Raw genomic sequence first — 14,075 nt, 5'->3', positions numbered from 1 at the left:
ATTCTTATTTATATCTCTATTATCTCCCCTTTATGTCTCTTGGCCTTCAAAAGTCAGTCCCTGCACAGAATGGCCACAGCTCCTTCCTTGGTCTGGAACAGGTGTACACAGTTTTAGAAATTGATTTACATGTACAGAAAGGTCCTTCACTCAAACCAACCTTTACTGCTGCTTTTATATAAGGTTGATTGTTATGGCTGTTGTGGTGGATCACTCCAGCTCTTCTGGTATTTATTATATAATGTTACAAACCCCTCCAAACTAGCAATAACACTCTGCCATTTGCTTGTAAAACAGCATGTTCTGGGAGCTTATAAAAATGGTGTAAATGATGCCTTGGAGGGCTAGCTGGTCTGTTGAAATTTTATTAACCAGGATGAAACCAAAGATCGCTCTAAGTTGCACTTTGTGTTTATGATTTACAGCTCTGATCTACTTGTCCTTTAATAATACAACTGCTGTAGCTGTGATAAAACAGCCTCATTTCAAGCCCAAATAAACACAGAAGAAAGCAATACCCTGGAAAAGAGAGCTCTTAAGAAAACAAACAAACAAAAACCACCCACATTCTACATTGTCATGGAAAAGTTCAAGTAATGTTTAAGGTTGTAGACCTTATCTTGTCTTTTTTTCCTTCAAGATGAATGGAGTTAGGTAGTGGGAAGAAGAAAAGCATTTCAGTGTGTACAGCAGAGAAATTTTAAGTCTTGGGAGTTGTGCAATGGCCAAGTGCAAAGGCCTGAGCTTAAATCCAGCTCCCAAACCAATGAGGAAAGATAAGTGTGTGGCACAGGCCCCAGTTATGCTTCTGGCTGTGTTTTCCTCTCCCAGCATTGCTGTTTTCACAGCAATCAGACCCAAGGCTGTGCAGCTCTGCTATATCTGAGCTGATCTTGCACATGGGAGGGGTGCAGGTTGCAGAGCCTGTCAGTGCACTTCACCTTGGCAAAATGTTGTCAGGATGGTCCAGTTTGTTCCTGTAGCTTTTGTGTGGTTTCCCAAGAGCTGGTTCAGGTCTCTGTCAGCCCTGCTGTTCTAAAGCTGGGCAGGAGCTGCCTGGCAGTTTATGCTTCTCTGGAAAGCTGCTGTGGGCTATGGAACCACAGGACAAGGTGGCAGCTCCCTCCAGCCCTAGGCTTGCCAAAAGAAAAGAGATCTCACTATTCCAGATCCCTTTGATTACTGGCCTTTTGACCACACATTAGAGGATAACACTCAGAAAATACACTTAGCACCCAGCTCTGGAAAAAGGAATTCTGTCCTTCTAGGACAGGAATAGCAAATCCTTAGAAACTCCAGTACTAGAGGTGGGAATGAGGATATTCACCAAAGGACAGATTTTAATGGATGTGAATGTTGTGCTTTGTCTTCTGAACCCCTCAAAAATGCCGTAGTAGAAGAAAAAGATTGCTTCTTCTTTCTGAGCTGGAGAAATGCAAATGTGTCCAGTGTCCTACAGCCCCCTGTAAATCAGCCTCTTCAGGAAGTGCTTAATGATAAAAACAAGTGTTTTATTTATAGGAGCCTCAGATTGATTTTTATTCCAGTATATCTGGAATCAAATAGTGTTAATAGTGCTGCAAGGTACTCCAGAAAAAGCACCTTGATTTGCTCGAACCTTATTTATACATACAAAAACTTCTGGAAGAATATATATATATATATTTTTTTTTTTTTTTTTTTTTTTGACAGCTGAACATACCCTGTCCATTTCTGCACCTAGAGACACTGGAAAAGGTGAGTGCAGAAATGTCTCAGCTGGGGGAGTAGAGTGTTTCTCTGGGAACAACCTCTGAGGAACATGGAAGGCCTTAGCAGACCTTACTGTATTGTGCAATCTGAGTGGAGATTTGTGATAAAGCCCATGGCCTCAGTGCTGGGAGGGGCAGGAACTCTGAAAACTTACTGGTCCTTGTCACCATCTGGTCTAAACTGCAGGCCTGAATTACACCTTGCTATTGAAACGACAGCTTGGAGGACCAGCTAAATCCAACAACAACTGGTTTTTGCTTTCCCTTTTGCAGCTATGGCTTTTAATTTTCTTCCCCCCTTAAAAATTATTGGTTTTAAAAAGAGCTGTTGAGCCTTTGATTTTTTGATTTTATTGAACCAAAGATTACAAATCTTTGTAATCTTTGTACAAATCTGGCCCCTTGACGTGTGGTAAAAGCCAATACTGGTAAACATTTGATCACAAAATAGTTTTCAAAGTCTCCTTTGGTTATCATACCTTAGGAGGTGGCCTCTGATAATTAAGTTCCTTTTCCAAACTGTCTCCAAAACCCAGCCTCCCAGAGCCTCAGTGAGCTGGAGTTCAGTGCCTCAGGGCTGGCACAGGGAGCTTTCCCAAAGGCACAGCTGGGGCAAGTGTGATAGCTACAATCAAGCAAGGCATTGTGGGCCATGGAATATCATCCTGTTTCAGAGTTTAAATTTCTGCTGAAGAGCCACAGCTTCTCTCAGCCATGAAGGTTGTTTCAGCTTGATGTGATAAAGACATATTAAAAAACCTTTTTGTCCTAGCCGGGTATCTTTTGAGGAGTTGGTTGGTTTTTTTTGTTTTTGTTTTTGTTTTTTTTTTTTTTTTTTTTCTTTTTTTCTTTCTTTTTTTTCTTTTTTTTTTCTGTAGTGAAAAAGGGTTTTAAATTGCCTTGGAATCTTTGCTTCCTGTTTTGTCTTGTAAAGTAAGGCTGGGCATAATTAAATGCATAGTTAACTTTGCCCCATTAATACATTTAATAACTTAAAACCTAGTATGCAGGTGGAGAACAGTTGTATATCCAACTCTGCAGTCCTCCTTAGAAACAAACAGTTAATTTTTGTTTAAAATGTGTGTGTGCAGATGTGGAGAGCTGTGGCACAGCCCTGTAAGCATGACAGCTGTTAGCATGGAATCACAGACTGGTTTGGGTTGAAAGGGACCTTGGAACTCATCCCATCCCATGCCTTGCCAGGGACACCTTCCATGAGACCAGGTTGCTCCAAGCCCTGTCCAACCTGGCCTTGAAGGACTTTTGCCTTACTGAGGCTTTACTCTGGTACTTGGCTTCTTGAAACCCAGGATTACCCCTCTAAGATTCCCCACCGTATCAAGCCTGGTCTGTATTTATGTATATTTTAGCATCCAGTCCTGCAAACACAGAGCCATGGACAACTCTGCACACATAAAGCTGCTCTGACAATATGTTAGCAATGTACAAACTCACAGCATTCCTCACCAAGTGGGTTGTCTGTTCTGTATTTATCTCACTCCGTACAACCCTAGGAATTTAAGATCTAAATGTCTTTAAAATAATTTGCCATTTCAAAAGTGGGATCTCGATTTTTCCCTGCCAGAACAAAGTATGTTGGCTATTTTTAATAATACAAGCATATCTCATGGATTTTGAGCTCTGATATTTATGTGGTTTCAAAGCAACACCTCCTGGCAAGCCGTGGTATTGCTTGTGCAGGGGGAGAGTTTCCATGTGGGATGGTACACGGCAAATCAGGAATGCTGTGGAGTGATAGAATCACAGGATGGTTTGAGCTGGAAGGGCCCTTAAAGCCCATTTCATTCCAGCCTCCTGCCATGGGCAGGGACACCTTCCACTATCCCAGGCTGTTCCACGCCCCATCCAACCTGGCCTTGGACATTTCCAGGAATGGGGCAGCCACAGCTTTTCTGAGAAACTGTTCCCAGACTATCAGTGACCTGCAGTAAAAATCTTTCCTTGCTTAGTGTGCAAATCAGGGTGTGAGGGATGTGGCTGCTCTAACTACCAGTGGGGGAGAAATAAAGGTTGGGAGCAGAATTCTTTAAAATGCGAGCACACATAAGCCCTAAGTGCTATCTGACAGATATTGCTGTGCCTTTCCTTTGTGTGTGTGTGTGTTTATATCATAGGTGCTGGTTTACAATGGACAATATCAGCACAAGCCGTGCAGGACTTTATCCATAAAAGAGCAAAGCCAGCAAAGGATGCTTGCTGTCATCCCTATTAATGTTGAATGGATGTTAGTGCTCATCTTTGCCCTTTTAATTTGCTCTCTTTTCTCTATCCCACCATAAAACTGACTTTAGAAGCAGAAAACAGAAGGGTGGAGGGAAATTTGGAGCAACTTCAGAAAAATTCCTTAGTGCTCCAAGGATCCCATTCCCTAAGCAGCCATTAAATCAACGTGTGTGTCCTTGGGAGCAAACAAGAATACTACAGAAGACTTGGGAACACCAGAGGACAAAGAACAAGGTGACAGTGCCCTCACTCACGGCATTACACGTGGTTCAAGACGCTGTTGTGCTGCGCTGGCATCCTGAGGAACAATCCAACAGCCTGGAACAACGCGAGGAGTCGGATTAAAAAGCAGTAGGTGATGGCTGCAGAGGACTGAGACGTAAATGTTCACATGCTCATAAATAAAACCGACACAAGTCGCTGTAGAGGGATATTTCTTGAAGCAGACAGTAGCATTGTCAATGAAGGTGGCAAAAAGGTACATGTAACCAATATGTTTTTCTGTTCTCCCTTTCAGATGCGTTGATGTAGCACTCAAGAAACTCTTTTGTGTCCAACAGTAAACTACAATGTTAAAAGTGTCTGTCTAAGCTTGGCATCTTAATATCTAGTTCGGCCACACAAGGCTGTAACCTGGTCCTGAGAGAGCTCGCAGGTAATATTAGAATACTGGGGCTGCTGTCGCCAAGTGCTCGAAAACAGAGCAAACCTCAAACACCAAGTCGCGGTTTGGCCGCCCTATTCGCACTCAAGCCACGAGTCCGGCGCCCATCCGTCCGTGCCGGCCCAGCTGGGATTCCTGCACGGATCCCGCCCTGCCCGGGGCTCGTCGAGAGTCCCTCAGAACGGCCCGGGGTGCTGCGGGTCCGCCCGTACCCGCCATGGCCGGCCCCTCACGGGCACGGCGCCTCACGCCTTCCCGCCCAAAGCCCGCCCGCGCGCCGCCTCAGGCCGCGCCCGCGCATCAGGCCACGCCCACGCATCAGGCCACGCCCACGCATCAAACCACGCCCGCGCATCAGGCCGCGCCCACGCCGCAGGCCACGCCCACACACCAGGCCACGCCCACGCATCAGGCCACGCCGAGCCCACTTCAGACCACGCCCACATACATACACAGGCCTCAGACCCCGCCCACTCCCCTCAGACCCCCCCGCCCATACCTCAAGACCCCGCCCACGCCTCTTTGACCCGCTCGCGCTCCATCAGACCCCGCCCACACGCTTTAAAGCCCGCCCACGCCCCTCAGCTCCCGCCCGCGCTCCTTCGGCTCCCGCCCACGCCCCGTCACCCGACCGGCACGGCGCAGGCCCCGCCCCCTCCCCCTCGGGCCGCGCCCCCGCCCTCAGACTCCGCCCCCGTCTTAAAGTCCGCCCGCTGCTGGCGCGCGCCCGGAGGTGACGTTGCGGGTCCGACGGGGGGAGGAGCGGCGGGGCCGGGAACGTGAGGCTGAGGAGCGGGCTGCGCAGGTAACGGGGAGCTCGGGGTGCCCGGGAACGGGGAGCTCGGGGTGCCCAGGGAACGGGGAGCTCGGGGTGCCCAGGGAACGGGGAGCTCGGGGTGCCCGGGAACGGGGAGCTCGGGGTGCCCGGGAACGGGGAGCTCGGGGTGCGGGCTGCGCAGGTAACGGGGAGCTCGGGGTGCCCAGGGAACGGGGAGCTCACTGATGCGGGGTGCCCAGGGAACGGGGAGCTCACTGATGCGGGGTGCCCAGGGAACGGGAGGCGCAGGAGAGCGATGCTTAGGGAGCGCAGTGTCCGAGTGACGGAGTGCTGAGGGAATGATGTGCCCTGGGCGCGCGGTGCTCGGGGAATGCGGTATGCAGGTAACGGGAGTGCTCATTGGTACGGGATGCTCGGGGAATGGGTTACTGAGCGACAACAGGGGTATGGATGCTCAGGGAATGGAGTGCCCGGCTTTCGGGGTGCTCAGGAAACTGCTCCTGTTTGTAGGCGCAGAGCTCTGCGATATACAGGCGTGACTTTGTATACTTGATATAAAAAAGGGACTTCTTCCAGTTTCAGAGAGCTGTCAGAGGCACAGCCGTGGCCCTGGCCGCCGCCGAGGTGCTGGCAGTGCCTGTTGTGGGCCAGGTGAGCAGTCCCAGGTGTTATCGCTGCTTTCCGGGCAGCAGGAAGCGTTTCAGTCAGTCTCCAGACAACCTGGAGCAAATCCCGCCGGAATTAAGCCTGTGGTGTCTGTCCTAATCCTGTCTGGGGGCTGTTGACAACAGCAAAGTCCAGCACAGGCTCCAATGGTTTTGTGCCCTCTCCAGTAAAAAAAAAGACGTGTAGGAATTTTGCTTCTTTCACCTGGCAGAAACTTGGGAGAGTGGATGGGATAAGTTTAGTAGATGCTTCACTTGGGTTATGTGGCTTAGCCCAGAGAAGTGCAGCTCTTAAGTTAATGAGGGAAGGCAAGAACCATAGTGCCAGGACAAGGAGAATGGCTTCCCACTGCCTTGCCCCAAAGGGCAAGGATGCATGGGATATCGGGAAGGAATTCCTCCCTGTGAAGGTGGTGAGGTCCTGGCACAGTTGCCCAGAGAAGCTGTGGCTGCTCCATCCCTGGAAATGTCCAAGGCCAGGTTGAACAGGGCTTGGGGCTGGAATGGCAGGGGCTGGAATGGAATGAGGTTTAAAATCCCTCCCAGTCCAGACCATTCCTCTTTCCTCGTTGTAGGGAAGGGCGCTTCCCCGGGCACAATCTTGTACTGTGCTTCATTTTTGCTAAATGGATGACGATTTGGTGCAAGTAACACCTACAGGTGTAGTGCAAGGAAAATAAAACCTTTAGATAAAACAGACAGGAGCCTTCCTCTTCTCTCATTTGAGCTCTGTGGGAATTTTGCTGCTGGAAAGTGCTGAGACCTTGCTGTGAGTTCACTTGCAGTTGTTATTTTAACCTGTAGTTTTACTGCTTCAGAGGTAGGCTGCTCTTAATATACTGATCTCATTGTCAAAGCAGAGTAGAAAAATAAGGGTAAATACTTTCTGCATTCACTCCAAGATGGAGTGGAGTTGTGATCTGGTTGCTCCAAGGAGGCGTTTGAGCTGTGAAAGCTTGAATTTTTGTGTAACCGTGTGGATCCGGAAGGATCCTGGATATGGAATTTCAGGAACAGCTTTGATATTATGTTACTGCTGGAAAGGGGAGCCCTGTGCACCTCTTTTCCATCCCTCTGCTTGTCTGTTTTCCTTGCTCCTTAAGTGCGGGTGTAAGTGGTGGTGTGATGGGCTGGATTCACGTGCAAAACCCACTGGCAATTGGCAGCATATGGAAATTGAATCCATGCAGCCGTGCCTGTGCATCCAAGAGGGAGAGGCGGGCCCGCCCATCGGGCAGGGACAGGGATCGAAATCAGTGAAGCTGCTCCTGAAAGCGTTCCCTGAGGCTACACTTTGCCCACACAAACACTCAGGACCATCCTGGTGTTTGTGGTTTGGCGTTTTGGCGGTTTGTTGTTTTGGTTTGGATTTTTTTGGGATGGAAGCAGTGCACTACTCCTTATTTCCAGATGTTCCTGATATCCTCAGCGTCTTCCTTCCACTCTTTCCCAGCATAAATATTTTTGTTTCCTGAAAAAGTTTCCTTTTGGGTGCTGACCAAACTGGTACCTGTGAAGGGTTAGAAATAAAGAACTGGGGCATTTTTAGAATGCTGTCTGTGGTGATTTTCACCCATAACTCCGTGGGAATCATTGCTACAACAGATGTTCTTATTTAGACAACAATAACAGGTTTTGCTAAATGTAAAGGTGGGAGTGCTAACAGCAATAAAGAAATCAAAGAGAACATGTGGATAAAGAATTGAAACAGATGTAGGAAAGAAGGAATTACTCTCAGTTGCTCACTTTTGGCCTGAATTGTATTTTAACAGCTGTTTCTCACAGCAGAAAGCTCTCCATCCAAAAAGATTAAAGGTGAGACTATTGGCAAAAATTTATATCAGGTTCCTGCAGAGAATTTTTTTAAAGTATAAACAGTTTTCTTAGCCTCACTAAGACTAGGAACAGCTAACCTGGAAAAAATCACTTTTGTTAATTGTGTTATTTTAAAGTCTGTGTTAGTACAGCAGTTCATACTTAGTGGTAATTAGAGGAGAATAAATGCTTCTCCTTGTAATGTGCAAGACTTTTATATAAGCCTTTGTGACATAGATAAATGGCTTAATTGCATAAAATACTACTCTGGGACAAATGCTGAATTTCCAGACCTTGGTGTGGTTTGGTTTTAAATGCTTTTTGCCATGTGGCTCTTGGCCCTGCCTTGAACCTGCTCTGCAGTGTACACATCCCATTGTTTAGATCTCTTTTTCTGGAAGCATTTTCCTTTAGTTCCCTTATTAAAATGACTGAGGCTGGCTCTATCCGCTGTCCCTATAGAGCTTCACAAGTTCTCATGAAGAAGATAACCTGCCTATTATTATTTTTTTTGTTAGAAATGGCAGCATAAGCTTTAGTAAGTGACTATATCCAATATTCCAGGTGGGTCTCAGCAGTGCAGAGCTCAAGTTAAATATTGACTTGTGTAGGACTTTGATCTTGGGTAATCCCTGCTGAAGCTGCAGCCAGGGGAAAGGTGGTGTGGCACAGATAATAACTTTAAGCCCCTCCCTGCCAAACTGAAGCTGACCTGACTGTGGGGAATGGTCCTAGAGGAGGCTCAGGAGCCCCCCATGATGTCCCCATGTCCAGGGCTGGCAGTCTGCATGATGGGAGGAGACAGCCACCTCTGTACCTGGTGGTGGGGATAGGCCCAGTCTGTCTCCCTGTTGTGAAATGACTGGAATTTGGGGTCTCCTTGGTGCCACATCTGGTGGTCCATTCTAATCTTGCTCTTATTTGTATTTAACTGTCCCTCGAGCTGGAGGGAATTGTGTGTGCCAGGAGCCCAGCTGGCAGGAGGTCTCTGCTCTGGGACCAGAGCTCCTACTACAGAAGGCTCTTTGTGCTTTATAGACACGTGATCCCTAGAAAAAATAAACATTTCTCATTCTTGCCGAGATTTGCTCTCAGATATGAACTAAGCAATAACTGTTTCAGCACTTTCAGCCTGCTCCATCCATCTTTCCTTGTGTTGAGGGCTTTTAAACAAAAGTCTAAAATCTACTTGCTAAACTTCTTTGGAAATAGAATTCCTCTGGGACTGACAAGATAAATTTTGTTCTTGGTGATGTGGCGTGTATCATTCTTGACTGCTTTGCTGTGGGGAGCTCAGCAAGCAACACAGCTATATGTTGAAGAAAACCAATTTTTCCCTAGCTAAGAGGCTTTATAAGAGGTGGGAGGCATCTTAGACTTTATTTGCTTGTGGGGAACAGGAATTTCAAACTAATCAGAGGGTTTTAGCAAAAAGAACATCCAGTCATCTATGGTGCTTTAGGAAAAAGAATTCTGCTGTCCTTTAATAGTAAAATATTTTGAACTGTTTATACTTCGGGGAATAAGTTATTTTATATCTGTGGTAAGTGATTTCTGTCAGAATCTGGTTCTAGGAAGATTTTTCTCCTATATTATTGGAAGAAGGTTGTGTATATCATGTGTCAACTTTGTTTACTATAAACTGAGGTTTCGATGGAAGAAACATTTTGTTTTAGATGCAGGTTTGGGTTGATGACTCCTCCTTTTTACCTTTATATTTTTGAAACCATTTCCTTAAGTGTGATGGGTGTGAACTGAAGAACATGTAGAGTAAAAAGAGGCTCGAGTTTTTAGCATTCCCGTCGTTTTCTCCGCTTTGTGAGTGCAGTGCAGTAGCAGTGTGACTCACTGTCAGGTGTGTGTCACGGATGTGTGGCTGTCTGGGTGACTGAGGTCAAGGTTTAGGCTGAGCTCCAGATGGTGGCCAGAGGATTACTTTGAGAGCTAATTACAAGGCTTCTTTGTGTAAGTCTGAATAGTTACATCACAAAGATATTCTTTAATGAGTCATCAGGCAGTTTTGTGGAGGAAATAACCCACAAGTTTTTAACGTTCTGATGAGGTGTGTTTTGCCCTTAGCCTGCCTGGCTCATGTTGAGCTGTCCCCCAGCACTTGCAGGCTGTTTTAATGGGCATTGGCTTCCTGACTCTGCCAATGGGGTCTCTGAACTCTGGATGTCTCTCTTTCTTTGCATGCGTGCCTACATCCTCCTGGCATCCACCTCTGCAGCGGGTGAGCTGCTGTGGTGTGGGCTGTGAGCAAAGGCCTCTGCCTGTGGTTTATTCAGGCGTGGACTCCCTTGAGTGAGCAAAGGCTATTTTTGGAACTCCCTCGGGGAGAAGGTGGTCAGGAATCCATCCTTGGAGCCGAGCAGAGGGGAGTGCAGCACAGTGTCAGCCTTGGTTGCCGTGCTGGGTCAGCTGCTGGTGGGGGTCTGTCAGAGAGGATCCTGTCTCTTGCACAAGGGTGCTGGCGAGGTCATCCGACAGCAAAGTGCTGAGAAAACATTAATTTTACTCCATTTGTTTGTTGCTATTGCCGGGAAACACCTTGTTCACATTCCAGAGATTTGTGAGTTTTTGCTGCTCCTATCTTAGCTCAACAGCTTTTCCCTACAACTCATGGATAAAGGGCATTGTCCCCAGCCTCCATATCTCCGGATCAGTGTGCCAGGCTGTCTTGTGAGCTTGCATTGTCGCTCTTAGCTGGTGCCACTACAGTTGTGACCTTTGGCCTGTGGCAGGATGGCTCAGTGCTAAGGGGGATGAAATTTCCTTGCTATGTTATCCTTCCCTGTGTCTGGCCTACTCAGGTATCCTTGAGAGGAGTTTCCCACTGATGCTGTGCATCCAGTGCTGCTGGCTCCAGGTCAGCCTGGCGTCTCCATGTTGGTGGAGGAAACAGAGTGCTGGGCTCTCATGTGGTGCTGTCACGGACCTCAGCAGGTGGCAGATGGATGGCTGAGTTTTCATAGAATCATTTTTTTTCTACTTGTTTTCCTTACCACCTGAACACTGAAGTTCATCAGGTTGTTTGGCAGCATTGGGACACCACTTTGGGAGTAAGAAGGTTTAGCAGGTGCTTTAGCTGTAGGGTTGCTGGAAGGACTCTTGTGTCCCTGTCAGTGTGTCACATACCTGACACAGAGCACTGTGACCTCCCTGGTTCCCTTACAAACAGAGCTCTCCTTTAGTGGGTTATTTGCATTCCCCAAGGCACTATGTCCTGTAGTTTCAATGTGCTTGTCTGTCTGTACTGGGAGGAAATCCTGCTGCTGGTTAACTGATTTAGTGTGTTCTTGTGGGTAGAGGCTCCTCTTGCAGCCTGGTGGGCAGAAAAGGGTGCTGGCTGTAAACTACAAGTATTATTTTTGTGCTCTGTCATCCATTGCATGTTCCTGCAGGCAGGAGCTCTCTGGACAGAGATAATCCAAAGTGTTGATGTGCTCTGTGCAGTGCAGTCAAGTTGAGGAGCTCAGTGGACTGTCCAAATGGGCAGTTGACAGAGCACATACCTGTATAGAAGCCTCCTAGTGCTCAGAGCCTTAGGGAATGTTTGCACAGTCATTTTTTCCCCATGTCTAGGGCCAGAATGTACCATCTGCATCAGAAACTCATCATGATACCTCTTAAGAGTATTTGTATGGGTTTTCCTTTGCTTTTTCAAGGAATAGCTGACCTTGGGAACAGCCACGAGCTGGCTGCGTTTCTGGGCACATTGAAGAAGCAAAGATCAGTCCCCAGAATCCATGTGAGATTTAGTTAGGACCCTTTTCAGAACCCAGATTACCTTGAAGTCTCTCTTTGCTTTAATTTCCAAAATAATTCAATTCTCCTTTAAAAAAATCTAAATCTAGGCGTGGGCTTCCTGGTTCATGGAGTGGGAAGCTATTGTGTACCTGACCTTAAACTGGCTGCTGCTCAAGGTTCTGCAGCATGTGATGCCTGGTGTTGCGTCAGGTGATGGATGGGGAATTTTGTTGAGTCCCTCTTGGCCAAGGTATCCTTGAACCTTCTGTTTTGAGAGGCCCATATGGTTGCAGGACTGAAAGATACACAAACTTCAGTGTTGCATCCCATGGGCTGATTCTTGGAAGGTGTTGACAATTACAACAGCCCTTGCTTCTCCAGACAGTCACTGGAACCAGGAAAGGTGGTGGTAAAGAACCTGCTCAGCCTCTTTGTGCTCAGTGAGCTCAGTGTTTTCTTTGGAGGTCACTTCATACTCATTCATTCCCCTTCTTCCCCTGTAAATCATGCTTTTTCCAAGGTTGTTCCTTAAGATTTCCTTTCCATCTTTTTGCTGAAACCTCACATCTCCAAGAAGGTGGTGCTAGACAACACTTGTTTTTCCATAATTAGAGGATTAAATCTTCCAGACATTCTCTGAAGCTACTGAGAGAGCGAGGCTATTGCCAGAGTCACCTGGAGGTGCTTTAGGCACTCTTAGGAGCTTGTTTATTCTCTGTGTAATGAGAGCTATTCCTTGTCCTCCTTTCTCTTGGGCTAGCTCAGATTGTGCTGATAGCATTAATGAAGAGCAATTCCAAGTCTGATGTCACTCTACAACAAAAACTCGGAGGTTAGTTAAGACACTTACCAGGGACTTTACAGAATAACCTAGGAATGAAACTGCATTTTGTGGAGCAAAATGTACTGAGAGTGGTGTTTGCAGGGGGGACTGATGCTTGTATTTGAGAGAGTGAAAGAAGGAGCTCCTTGCAGAGCTCTACACACATGCATGTGTGCAGTTACCTGACGTTCAGAAGAGCTGCTTTTTAAAGCACTTTTTCTTTAATCCCTGGTGTCTGTATGACACTCTGCTCTTCATTTTGTAGTTCTTCCACCAGCAAGTTGACGAGGACTGTGAATTTGGGATGTGTCAAACATCTGTACCTGTGAGCTTGCAAAGAAATGTGGGACTTGTCCTGCAAATATTCCCCAAAGGGGAAAAACCCTTAGGGACACTTTGCATCTCCAGCAGTGAAGTGTGAAAGCAGAAATGGACAGTAGATACTGAGCTGTAATTATTGGAAAGCAGGAGTCTTCTCTAGGCCAGTGAGAACATTCAGTGTGACCTGAAAGAGTTGAAGGCTTTCACTGCCTGGAGCAACTTTGTGACTCTTTCACAGATGTTTCCAAAAGGGACACAACGTTGATAACAGGAACTGTGGGATGCGCCACATTGAAATTTTATCTGCCTAAGTAGCTGCTAGTCCAATTCCATTAATGTTTGCATATTTAATAAACTTCTAATGTGGGATTTTAATGACTTGGCAGTTATCTCTGAACGCACACAGCAGCAGAAGTCTCAGAGTTTAGGTGGCTCTCAAATGGAGATTTCTCTCGCTTAGAAGGCATATGGCCTTTCCTTGGGCAGTCAGCTCTTGGTAGGCTCTGGAATGCTTTGATTTGCTTTGTATTGATGTACATCAACAGTGAATTTTTAATTTGGATGGAGCCTTAGGGTTAAGTTTTTGGGGGAGGCATCTTTTTAGAAAGCGGGGTGTAAGAGAAATGACCTTGGTTAATCTTGTAACACACCATTTATCTGCTTGGGATGTTTCTTGCTGGTGATCTAATTATTTTGGCTGTGAAATGAGACTACCAGGGAAATTGCTTCTAGTGTGGCATTTGCTCATTTACACTCCCAGTGCTTTTGCATTGCCTTTTCAGCTTAATTTTGCAAACATGTGTCCAGCTCCTCATAGTCCAAAGCAGGGTAAGAAATGCCCTGATTGTGCTGCACAGTTGGACCCACAGTTGGATGTCTCTGGTGAGGAGAAGGAAGGTAATCTGTCATTGAGGTAACTAGCAAAATTCAGTAGAATAGTTCAGTGTTTATGCTTTTGAGATAAACCTGAGTGTAGTAAATATATGTCAGTATGTCAAATGTAGCAGGCAAGGTGAAAAGGGACTTTTGGTAACAGTGTAATTTTCAGTTCTGGCACCAGTATGACTTTGAATAAGTCCCTTGCCCATTCCCAATCTTCAGGATGAATTCTCAGTATGCTACTGTGGATGGTAGATGTGTAAGCTGTGAGGGTGGCAAGGGTGAGGAAATAATTCCTTACAGCCATCTTTGAGATAAGACAGCAGTAATTCAGTGACTGGACCATCACATGGGTTTCAGGTGACCTTTCAGTGGGCCCAGTAAA

The 14,075-nt window shown here is 46.6% G+C and overlaps 1 protein-coding gene across 2 annotated transcripts in view; it reads left to right on the top strand.

The window, feature by feature from the left end:
• Nucleotides 1-5,433: 5,433 nt before the first annotated feature.
• The window catches only part of MAP3K13 (mitogen-activated protein kinase kinase kinase 13), a 69,332-nt gene continuing 60,690 nt past the window's right edge, over nt 5,434-14,075 (top strand). For both annotated transcript variants that reach the window (XM_066326170.1, XM_066326171.1), the window contains exon 1: nt 5,434-5,464. The gene's annotated coding sequence lies outside the window, so the exon portion shown is untranslated. The remainder of the gene's footprint in view (nt 5,465-14,075) is intronic.

This window comes from Sylvia atricapilla, chromosome 10 (genome assembly GCF_009819655.1).
Source record: "Sylvia atricapilla isolate bSylAtr1 chromosome 10, bSylAtr1.pri, whole genome shotgun sequence".
NCBI classification, from domain to species: domain Eukaryota; kingdom Metazoa; phylum Chordata; class Aves; order Passeriformes; family Sylviidae; genus Sylvia; species Sylvia atricapilla.
The sequence above is the reverse complement of the archived record's forward strand: the minus strand, read 5'-3'. Positions and strand labels throughout refer to the sequence as shown.